General features: G+C 38.8%; 1 protein-coding gene across 1 annotated transcript in view; it reads left to right on the plus strand.

The window, feature by feature from the left end:
• Window positions 1-1,041: 1,041 nt before the first annotated feature.
• Window positions 1,042-12,544, plus strand: part of rasgef1ba (RasGEF domain family, member 1Ba) — a 78,749-nt gene continuing 67,246 nt past the window's right edge. Inside the window, exons 1-2 of the mRNA XM_088008634.1 lie at window positions 1,042-1,085; window positions 5,540-5,593. The gene's annotated coding sequence lies outside the window, so the exon portion shown is untranslated. The remainder of the gene's footprint in view (window positions 1,086-5,539; window positions 5,594-12,544) is intronic.

Consider the following 12,544-nt stretch of genomic DNA (forward strand, 5'->3'; position numbering starts at 1 on the left):
ACTAGTAACAAACATTACATTTTGATGAGTGCCATCATCAATACACATCAAATATGTTGGTCAGTTTTCAAGTTATTGTTCAAAAGCAACTCGAAACAGGCAGGATTTTAATCTAGATTAAAACTTGTTGGATTATTCCTTACAAACTTGAAACTTGCAAAAAATGACTTGTGATATTTTTTTTAAATTTTATTTTGGACCCACTTTAAGTGTTGCTGTACTTTAGTGTCAGCTGAACAAAAATGGCATTTTCAGTTTAGTTTAACTCTCTTCAAATGTTTGTTTGATGGTCGGGCAGTTACCATGGCGATGGAGACCTAGTGACTCGGATACCACTTTTTGCTGCAGTTGCCTCACTGTGTGGTTTGAAGAAGCTTTTCTGGTAGATTTTTCCTGACTTATGAACTGACACCCATCTACTATACTTGAATGACATGTCTTTTAGTCTTTCCCATGTTAAGGAATGTAGTCCTGTGTGAACTACAAACGACCTGAAAGTGTCTCATGTACAGTAGAGGGCGCAATAACGACACAGAGCGTGCTCGGTGAAAAAAAAAGAAATGGTAGTAGTGCTCGGTGTTTGCGGAAGTAAACTTGGATGCTAATGGTGGAGCTTATTTTACGATTATGAAGTTATCCGACTGCTGCCAGCACACTAACAACTTAATCCTCATTATTGTCCGCCATTACTGTCCGCCGCTTGCGCGTTTCAGGGCGCAGAATAGTGACGTTTGTCGAGTATCGATGACGTTCAGGTCGGATGAATGCAACCCGGCCGTAAAGACTCGCGTCATGTTTGAAATGATCAGATGCGTATCGGATATCCAAGAGGCCCGAGTCGCTTTTGGGGGGAAAAAAAATCAGAATTGTCTCACTTCAGGCTGCAGTGTGAACGTAGCCTAAATTCAAAATGCTTCTTTATGTTGTAGAAATGAAATGACTAGTTTTTAGTTGAAAAGGGTTCAGTTTCCTCCATCATTTCAACCTTAACATGTATAAAGACTGCATTTTAACTTTCTTCTCTCTCCTCCATGCAGTGTCGCAGTCCGCCGCATCTTGGACTCGGTCTTTCCTCCAGACAGCGGGTCAGTAAACACTTGAACGTTTCATGTTTGTGTTAACTTGTGTTCTTCATGCTTTGAAAAACATGTCCACACACGGCCGCCTGCACCAATCACAGCACAGCTTATAACGGCTGAAAACATCACATGGTCTCCATCATTTCACAGTGTGTGGCTGCAACATCAGAGGGGAGTTTATGTGCAGATAATTTCACGTTTCCACATGTGAAATGTTTTAAAATTTTCTGGCTTCTCTTGAGTTTACGGTCGGCTGCTGCTGTTGGTCATATGAAACCACCGAGCTGGACCGAAATGCTGCAGACAAAACGTGTTGACTCAAAATCGCCTGTTTGCATCAGTCACAAGACAGGAAAAGTCAGCCTGTCTGATTCTGATTATATAAAAAAGTTTACATTAATCTGATGCAGACTTGAGTAAACAGACAAGTTCACAGTCCAGCAGAGATAATTGAAGTTTTCTCACAGAACATTTTACAGATGCACTGCAAAAACAATCTAGAATATAGTGCAAATATCTTGGTGTACTTGAAATGACATAAAGCTAAATTACAAGTAACTTTTCAGCAGATATAGGAGCTTGTTTTAAGTTAATTCCTTAATTATGATGTAAAAGTACTGGTTCCACTAGCAGATTATTTCACTTTTCATCAATATTAAGGAATCATTGACTTAAGAAGTTCTATTATCTTGCTGAAAAGTTTCAAGTAGGTTAGTTTTGTTTTATTTCAAGTGTGCTAAGATATCTGCACAAGAACCTAGACCAAAATTGGTAAGATTTTGTTTTGCACATCTATCATTCTATATCTGCAACCTGCAGCTTTCATCCTGACCAATCAAGTGTTTGGTGACTGTGGAGAGAAATGACTCCCTTGTGACGGGAGGAAACCTCCAGCAGAACCAGGCTCCAGATGACAGGACAGGATGGAGACTCAGGAAAAAACGCCACAGAAGCAGCAGTCTGAGGTTTTTCTGTATTAAAAAAAACACCAGTAGGTTCAGACCCTGATCATGGGTTTGATAATTCACAAAATTTACTCTTCCTTTTTAAAAAAAAAAATTTAATAAAATCTACAATTGCCCTAATACACCATCATACATTGTGCTTCCTGGTCAGCTTTAGCTAGAATAATTTGAAATATAAGAGATGCCTACATGTGACCTTTGACCTGTAACAGCTGTGAACCAGCTGAGAAAAGATTTCCTCCATGGGATTGTTGTGACAGCTCAGGAAAACTCACCTGTTGTTATGGTTACAGGCTGGTCTGCTCTGTTTGCTCCAAGTCTCTGAGTCGGGGGTGAAGACTTAATTTAACCGACTGGTCTTTCCCAGGCTCAGTGGTTCGTCCTGCACGATTCTGTTGCTTAATGCAGGATGATTTCCTGCAAAAAAGTCCGAAATTTTGAGATTAATTTCAGAAATTTTTTAGCAAAAGTGAAAATTTCTGAGTTTGAAAAGTTGAAAGTTTTCAGATTAGTCTAATTTTTCTTTTTTTAAAGCAAATTTTTGACTTTTCAGACTCAGAAATTTCCAAATTTTTTTTTCTAGAAAATTTCTGAAATTATTCTGTTTCTGAGATTTTAGTGGAAATTTGCTCATTTTTTTCTATCTAGAATGCTGTAGCAGGTAAATGCTGTAATAACGTATGTAAACCAGGATAAAATAAGTCGGTGTTGATGCATCTTCTGCAATGACGCATGCAGAACGAGTTAACTTTTCTTTTATTTGCTTGTTTTTGTTTCTTTGTTGTGCTATTTACTAAAATCCTTTCTGACTTCACCGTCAGATGAGAATTTCTCCCCTTGTCACATTTTCAAACTTTAAACTCTTGCGTCTCCTCAGTGGCAAACTACTGTAACTGGCTGCTTTTTAGGAACATATCAGTAGAATTTGGCTGTAAAAAGCGTCACATTGTACAGGATGCAGTTACTCTAAGCTTCATCTTTATAGCAGCTTCCTTCAAATTGCTGCTTAATAGTAGAAATTTTAAATGTTTCACTGATTTAGTTGCTCCACTGGGGGGTAAAGCGTCACCCTGTGACTTTTCTTGCTACACCTTTTGTAGCTTCCTGCCTCACAAATTTTGAAAAGCCCACTGAGCTGAAGACCTTTACCACAATCTGTTCTTTCTTTTCAATTAGTCTCTGCTTCAGCTCATAAATGATTCATAGATCTCAGCCTGGGCTCGCTTTAATAACTAATACGGATGAACAATTTCAGGAAACAATTAGCTTGCTGGCATGGCTCAGGCTGAAGTGAAATGTGATTTTTACTGGTCACACTGAGACAAGATGGCAGCTTTAAAAATATATCTGTAAATATTTACCTTGTGATTTTAGGGATCATTTGTATCAAAGGTTTGTTGCGATAAAAGATGAAGGGCTGCACTGCAAGTACGAGTTTCTCTCTCGACCCTTTGACCTCGTGATGCAAACGGCTCACAGCTTCCAGGACTTGATCCGTTTTCTCACTAATGTACTCAGAGGATTTCCTCTGTACGTTTTAATGCTTCTGGACAATTCATTTTCCCGAGAGGAGGACTCAACTCATCCAAGTTTGTCCTGCAGAAACGCATAAAAAACCCAGCAGATTTATGCACAATGAAACAGAGATAATTAATACTGTATCTTGTGCATCAAAATGGCCTTTTCCCATTGATTTCCTGTTTATGTGGGTAATAGGCTCTGGTTATGCAGCAGCATGTAACTGCAGCGTTGTGCTCATAAATCCTCAGCAGGGCTCAATTTGTGGTGATTAAAGTAGAGTGAATGCCCACCCAGACACTGTCACGTGGGACATGGGAATAATGATAATAAAAAAAGATTCTGATTTAGTTAAATCTGAATCTGTTGTTCTAAGTGGTATAAATGTATAATTAATGTCTTCATCTCTAGCAGCAGTTTGTTTCTTTGGGTTGTATGTGAAACTCAACAGTTTGTATCCAAACCCGACAGGTTTGTGTTTTCTCTCCATTGCAAACAGAAATGAAAATGTTTGCTTTGTTTTGAAACGATCTGTCTGCGTCTGGTCCGACTCCTTTCATTCTTTTTGCATCTGAAGCATCAGCCTCGATTAGTCTGAACGCTCACCTCCAGGTCTGCATTAGACACCTGTCCTGCTTTAATATATTTAGATTTTTATTAGCGTCATTCCTCTGTCGGTGTGCTGCAGCTCCTCACAGCTCAGCAGGTTGCTGCACAGCTGCTGCGTCGCTCCAGGCTTTTATTTGTTTTACCTGGCATTCTGCTTGTGCCTGTCAAACATGGCTGGAGCTGCAGGGAATGCTTATTCAGGGGCTACAATGTTTGCTAGAATTTGTAATGTATTCTCATTATGAGCTGAGCTAAGAAAACGGTACACCAAAGTGCAGCCCGGGGGCCATTTATGGGGAAAAAAAAATCAAAGATGCAATAAATTAGTAAAAATTTTCTGATTCATCTTCAGGATACAGTCTTCATCTGTCATCAGTTCTGTTGAATCCAATCTTAACTAAAGTTCAACTGTCTTAGTTGGATTTTCCAGACTTCTCCAGAATTGCATTTTGTGTCTAAAACCAAAGTTTGCAGAGATGTTGGAAAAGACTAAACTTTCCAAGTGAACGTTTACACAGCAGGCAAATGCGACTCGTATCCAACTTTCTGATGGTGGTCTGAGTGACCCAGTTCTGATTATTTATTTTCCAACAAAAAAAATCACGTTTCTTCCACTTCTATATGTAGGCCTAAATCTGGTGGTGGTAGTGAAGGATAATTCTGGAAGAAAACCTGTTAAAGATTGGGGTCAAAGTTCACCTCCAGCAGAGCTACATTTATGATTTAGATGTTAGAATTAAATGTCCAGAATGTAACTTTTATAAAAAAAAATATTTACTTGCACATTTGTGTAAACTGTCACTATGTCATGAGTGGATGAGACAGAAAATCTGTGGGGAAAAAAAAATTGAGCTCCCCTGCCTTCTCCCAGTGCTAACTAGAAACAACCAATCAGATTCAGGAGGCGGGTCTTGGTGCTGCCAGTCAGTCTAGTATGGTGCTGCTCATCCTCCCTCCCTACCCCAAACTCCCTTGTTTTCTACTATACTTAACTGAATGCTAAAGCTAGTTAGCATGGTTTTTCTGTAACAGTAAGTTGTTTCTCCACTATTGGCACATTTAGCAGAATTGATTGACAGCCCTAAGACCCGCCTCCTGGCTCTGATTGGTTGATTGCAGTAATCACTCAGTTTGCAGTTGGAGGAGATTGATCTTTTCTCAACTTATTTTTCTCATCTTAAGCTGTCACTACATGGTGACAGTTTTAACAAATATTTAAAATGTATATATTTTCATAAAAGTTGCATTCTGCAGCTTTAGATGCATATAATTTATTTTAGTTTCTAATGACCTCAGATCTGGGTTGTTTTTGTGCTTCAGGATGATAAACTCGCCTCATGCAGTGACATTTCCTCTTCCTTCCTGCAGCCAACCTTTCGTTGTTCGCTGACTGATGAGAGGCTTCTGCTCGACAGCAGATTGGTAAGTCCTCTCAATATGGAGCTTTTTTTCATTGCTTTGGGGACCAGATGATTGCACCTTAAATTGGCTGAGCATTTAGCTCTCAAACATGATGATGTTTTTAATTAAAAAGCTTCAAAATTAACAAGCAAAATCAGCAGAAGTGGACATCCGGGTCGAATTGAGAGTTTGTAAGTGATTTGTTGTGTATTGTTTTGATTCTTTTGAACTAATAAAACAATTCAGATTAACTCTCAAGCAGCAGATGGCATAAAAACTCCTCTTTTTGTTGATGATGCCATGTTTTCTACAGAATTCAAACCTTTCTTTGATCACTCTGTTGTTGTGTAATGCAAATGGTAACACTCCACGGAAAGCCAATTAAGCACCAACAAAGGGCATTACATTCCTGCTTGGTCTTTGCTTGACTTAATCTAGTAAAAGAAGAGAGTGGCGACTCGATGCCAGCTGGCTTAGGACTTTAATTACTGAGGACAGCAAAACAAGCAGATTTATGGTTTTGTCAATTTCCAATTTATCAGAAACGAATGAAAGCATCCTTTTATGGTCCGTCTCTAAGACTCCCCCCTGTGACCACCAAGCGGGATCCTCCTGCTTTGCTTTTTGCAGAGCTGTAAGCATCAGATGGCAGCAGGTGCATGGGCGGTGCGGTATGGATCCGCAGGTACATTACCGCAGAGCCTCATCATGAAAAGCTTACAGGCTTTCTAAGAACAACAAGCCAAACCTGAGCCGAAGCCAGAGGGGATTATAGCGGTCTGCTGCCGTTTGCTTTCATGCAACTTCTAGGCTAATCAGAGTTTTACTATTCTTTACTGATGGTTTCTGTGAATAAAAGTGACATAAAACGAAAATTACTAGATGAGTCAGAAACATCCAGTCAGAACTGATATTCTTCATCCGAGCCAATGTGTTGTTCTGAAATACCTCTGAGTGGATTAACCCTGCTGGTACACCATCACATGTCAACTTTATTTCTCTGTAGTTACATTTTTATATCAATTAAATTTAAGAAATCATCCTAAATATACTCAATTTACATATAATTTACCTTAATAGTTCAATATAACTTGAATATGTGGTTCTATTCACCATTTGTTCCAGCTCACTCTTCAAAATGCAACAAATTAGGAGCAGTTTTCAAACTTTAACAGTTTCCAGGTTTTTATCAGCCATTTGGCCACAATTGTGGGAATAATCAAATAAAAAAATATGCTGCTCTTCCACAAAGCAAGACATTCTTACACCCCAGACATGCAGTCCAAACAGAGCAATGAATTAGTCATGCTTTTACTTCCAAACTGACTTTTCTTTGCATTTCCTTAATTTTAAAGGTTCCAGTGTTTTGTTTTTTTTTTTATTGTGTGTTTTATTACTTCAATTACTCAGCGCTGTTGCATGTGTATGAGTGAACAACCACCTTGACAGACTTTTTGAGATCAGTAACTTAACATGTTTGCATATTTGCCATCAAAAACTCACTCCAAAAATCTCACTGAAACACAATTTTACCAAGTATTTTTGGTTTAGTTTCTCATGCAAATATCTCAGAACACTTGAAATACGACAACTTATTTACAAGCATCTTTTCAGCAAGATATTGGAGCTTTCTAAAGTCAATAATTCCTTAATATTGATGAAAAAGTACTTGTTCCATTTCACTTATGACATGGAAAAAATGTCTTGTTAGAGGTGAGATAATCTTTTCTTTTTTTCTTGAATTAATGCTACATTTGTGATGTTCTGCATTTATTCTCTTGCTCTCCTGTCACACTTGAGGTCTGTGGACTAAATCCTTTGAGACTTACTGCTTTAAAGGTTAAGGATGTTGCTTGTATTTCTTTCTCTTCGTCTCAGATCATCACCTCTGTGTTTTTCACTTTTTATTTTGCTATACTGAGCTTCTCTCCCCCTCCTCGACTTAAGCCTCCTGCAGATTGCACGTTGACCTCCGTGGAAGGCCCAGGTGGAACGGTGCCCGAGGATTATGCAAACATTATGCATGCCGAACAACGGCGCTCTCAGTGGGACGCTGAGCCAGAAAAGGCTGCCTCTATGATATCAGCGCAGGCAGCTTAATTCTCACACATGCAGCAGCTTTGGGGGATTAATCTAATAAGAAAGCAGGAATTGTTCCCAAATCCTAATTGATTTTATTTTACCTCATTTCATATGACGCTGTAGCAGGGAAATCTGACACGCAGCGCTTCCTCTAATCATGAAACCGTAACAAAAACCTCTATTCTTATTGAAAATAAAGTTTTGAAAACATTTCTGCTCATTTGTCAGGATTTCCTCAGATGTTTCTTCTGTTCGGTGCGTTCAGGTTCAAGACACATTCACACAATTAAAACTGCGTCATGGAGCCTACTACTATTAAACCTTCCCATTACGTTGATGACTGCAGTCGATTTGCCACAGTCGGATGCTAACTGTGACGTTCTTTGATTTTAATCAATGAAAGCTCAATTGAGGAATAAAATTAAGCTAAATGGCCTATAATGAATCGCACGTCTTTAGCTGTTTGGAGGCTTTCGTTTCCAATGACAACCAGATCAGGAAGCACAGTGGTTTTTATGGTGACGATTAGCTTTTGGAAGAGATTTGAGATGTTTTCTGTATCTTCTGTGACACGTTAAATTATTTTGAAGGTGTGTGGCCTGAGAGCGGCTTCCACTCAGTCCAAAAAACACTGTTGGGTTAAATTGACTCTTTAAACTGTCCTTTGGTGTGACTGTATACGTCTCTCTTGACATACAGTGAGCAAATTACATGATGCTGAAGCTAAATGCATTTTAAAATCCTTTTTTCCCTTTTATTGTTGACCAAGAGGTGGTCTCATCAACTAATATGTTTGAACAGATGGAAACCTCCAAATGTTGGCAAAATATGTAGAATAATCAGGAAATGCTGTTTGCAGCATGTTTTCATGATTAAATTTAGGCTGTGAGCTGGCAGGAAGTGTATATGAAAATGTTTGACTTGCAGAGTTTAATCAAATTAAACTTGTAATCCTTTTATAACTCAGATGTGGAGGGAAAGGCAGATTATTTCCCTGCTCCTACAGTAACAGGAGCGCTGACCTTTTTCCGAACGGATGGTCCCAGAGAGAATTAAACTCCTGACCTCGCATGTGTCAGCGTTGGGGCTCCATGTGGCCCTTAAGTGCCCTCCAATGAATTAATAATATTAATGGCAGATGTTCGTAAAGCTCAGGTCATCTGGGAGTTACAGCATGTTGGTGACAGTATAGAATTGCATCCATTTAATCTCTCTTGGTTGCAGACCCGTCCTAAGTTATTGTTTACATCCGGTGATCTTTGTGCATGCACACAACTCCAGAGTTGTGTGCATGACCTTTATCTAGTTGTGGTAGTATTGACGATTAGTAGTAAAGCACTTTGTCCATTTTCTTCTATATATGATCCGTACGTTTAAGGTTTAGCATGTTATGTTGACAGCTCAAAACTGACGTCTGATTGCAGTCACATTTGATTAGTTAAAATTTCAGATTTCAGCAAAAAAATTGAAATTTTAATTTCAGCATCAAGACCTGCAGTGTAGCCTAATGGATCATGTTAAACACACACACACACCTTCTGATGTTATGGTCTACTCTCACGGACCAGGGACAAACACGGAGCTGCTGGGATTAATTTAGCTGTCTGGATCAGGGTGGGAATGCCTTTGGATGTGTTTGTTTTGCACACTTGACTACATGGAAGCGCGTCTCAATGCTGTCTTGTGATTATTAGTCACGGCCTGGACATTGGCCTCAAGCCCGGCTTGTACTCATTTCTCTGAGCGTGTGTGTGTGTGTTTATGTTCCTGCTGTGTTCACTTAATACCTGGTATTCAATGGCACACTGTATAATCCTTGGCATGTCCACGCTTTGAACTCAGGGAAGTGTCTGACCTACATTTTATACTCACAAAATGTTTCCTCCGTGTTTTAAGGTCTGACTGCTCAAATGCCAAAGCAGCATCAAATCCTGGATCACATTGTTTATCTAGGCCACACGAAATTCATTCAAGAAATGGATAGGCAGACCTGGATTGGAAAAAATATACGTAGATTTATTATTTGGCTGGCCAAATGTATTTCCCTCATTTCTTTAAAACTTCCAGGTAGCCAGCTTTTGTCTGTTTTTTTAATATTTTTTTTATAGGGAACGTGGTCTGCGCTACTTGTTGTGAGGAGCGGACTCTCTACAGTGGGCTGGGCTTTGCAGGGGTTGCTAGGTAACGGGCTGGGCTTTGCAGGGGTTGCTAGGTAACGGGCTGGGCTTTGCAGGGGTTGCTAGGTAACGGGCTGGGCTTTGCAGGGGTTGCTAGGTAACGGGCTGGGCTTTGCAGGGGTTGCTAGGTAACGGACTGGGCTTTGCAGGGGTTGCTAGGTAACGGACTGGGCTTTGCAGGGGTTGCTAGGTAACGGGCTGGGCTTTGCAGGGGTTGCTAGGTAACGGGCTGGGCTTTGCAGGGGTTGCTAGGTAACGGGCAGTGCCTGCTGATTTGTGACTTTGCATTCCGAAGGTTTTTGAAACTGCTCAATTTCTATATTACAAATAACTTGAACTTATTGGTAAAATTCGGCTGGTTGGGTGTTCACTGCAAAATCACAAAAGCTTGCCAAGTATTTTTGTCTAGTTTCTAGTGTAAACATCTTTGTAGACTTAAAATAAGACAAAACTAATCTACAAGTATCTTTTCTGCAAGATATAGGAGCTTTTTTAAAGTAAATAATTCCTTAATATTGATGAAAATATAATTTTATTTTAATAATTTAATATTAAGGAATTTACTTGAAACACGCTCTTATGTCTTGCTGATGAGTTACTTGTTTTTATCTTCAAATATACTAAAATATTTGCTCTAGAAACTGAAGAAAAATAATTGGTAAGATTTTGATTTTTTGTGTTTTTAGAAGCAAGAGAGACCCAATCAGAAGTACAACACTGGGTATGTTACATTATTAAACCAACTCAGTAAAGCAGGGTACTTGGATTGTTGGAAATTGCTTGAATTTGGAGAAAGCCTAATGATATCACATAAGAGTTCCTGTGTCTTATTCAATGGAGTACAATAATTTTCTCCAGTAATCCTCTTGGATTTTAAAAATGCTACAAGAGATTTTTTATATGGAGCTTTGCACTTATTTTATTAAAGACAAATTAAATTTCTTAGAATAAGAGAAAAAATTTGACTTGTTCCTCAAATTTGGGTAGAATTTAGTAAAATCGATACTGATCTTGCCTTGAAGTCATAACAGCTCAGTTATGCTTTCTAAATGAATCGGTGTTGCGAGAAAAATAAACGCCATATGTGCCAAACAAGATCAAGCTCGACCAATAGCTCGTCATCCACCCCTCATTCTGAGTCCAGTAATCCAAGAGGAAATGAAATTGGCTTAGTGACTTTCCGGTCTGTCGGGGGAGGGAACGCAGCACTGCAGTGAAGTTTAAGCTGATTAACCCCAATAAGGAGGGTTATCATATAAAAGCTTGACTTAAGTGGCCATGTGGGTTGGATATATGAGTAATAACGAATGCAGTGAGTCAATCAGGAAACATTAGTGCAAAATCCATGAACCCAGCTAGTCTAAAACTCTAACATGCATTTTCTGAAAACAAAATTGTGGAAACATCTGACAGGATCTTAAAACATTCATATGTGCTTTCTGCTGTGTTTTTGATCACTCTTCAATAAAACATAGTTTAAGGTTTTCAGATTGACTTTGCTACCTCAAAGCAGCTTTAAGCCAATTTTTTTTCGAGATGTTGAGAAATTATGCTGCTTCAGCATTTCAACCCTGAAATCCACTTGTCACTGCTACTCAAATGTCAAAGCAATGATCAAATGTTACATTTAATATCATTCTACATCATGCAGGTGCTCCATCTGCACCAATGAAGAATTAGACATCTTAGGATGCGGAGTTGTTCATCATGTCGGATGAAGACATGATGAGCAGCTTCATCTTGTCTGCCTTTTCTGACACATTTCTAAATATATATTCTATCTTTGAGTCTATTTGCCGTTTGTCGCTTTGCTGCTGTTGCACAAAAATTTCCCCATTATGGGAAAATAAAAGGATATTTCCTTACTACACACTGCAAAAACACAATCTTAAAGTAATCTTTGTCTAGTTATCTCTGTACACTTTAAATAAGACAAAACTAACTTGCATGTAACTTTTCAGCAAGATATATGAACTTGTCTTAAATTATTCCTAATGTTGATGATAGTTGTAGTTCCTCTGGCAGATGCTTTCAATTTAGGAAAAATGTCCTTTTATGTCCACAATGAGCTTCATTCAGTCATGGATCTCATGGACTGTGTGAGAAGTGAAGGGTGGTGCATAATCAAACGACTGGCTGAAGGACCCAACACACCAATTTGTTTTCATAGTGGTGTAGTTTATCAATTTCACATGACTGGGTCCTGGAGTTACCAACTGTGCAAATATAATTTGCTCACAGGAAGCCTATTTGTCAATCGGTCTTCCATGTGTCTGCACATGCAAGTAGCATCTGCTTTCAGCAGAGCTAAGCTGCGAAAACGTAAGTACCCAGAGGTAATTTACATAGTTTAACAAGTAAGAGTGACTAATATGGATTGCTGAAGCTTCATTTGCAAAAGCGCCACCTGAAGGTTGTGATGGATAGTTGTAATTTGTTAGTTTTTAATAGATACACAGCAGCACAAGCATTTTTATGTAGTAAAAACAATTTAAATTCCAAGATGGCTTCTTCTCCTGTCCCAAAATGTTAGATTTTTAAATATTTTACCTCCACATTGGTCCCTAATATTCAATAATATATAATTCAATGTCTGATTATTTTAGTTCTAGCTAAATTTTTCACTCCAGTGCATTTGCAGTAATGCTGTTAATGTTCAAAGTTCCTCTCAAATAAACCAGTTCTGTTCTGGTCTTTAAAATAAACAGTCGAC

This window comes from Poecilia mexicana, unplaced genomic scaffold (genome assembly GCF_051168715.1).
Source record: "Poecilia mexicana isolate PSO_F unplaced genomic scaffold, ASM5116871v1 scaffold_9, whole genome shotgun sequence".
Lineage (NCBI taxonomy): Eukaryota > Metazoa > Chordata > Actinopteri > Cyprinodontiformes > Poeciliidae > Poecilia > Poecilia mexicana.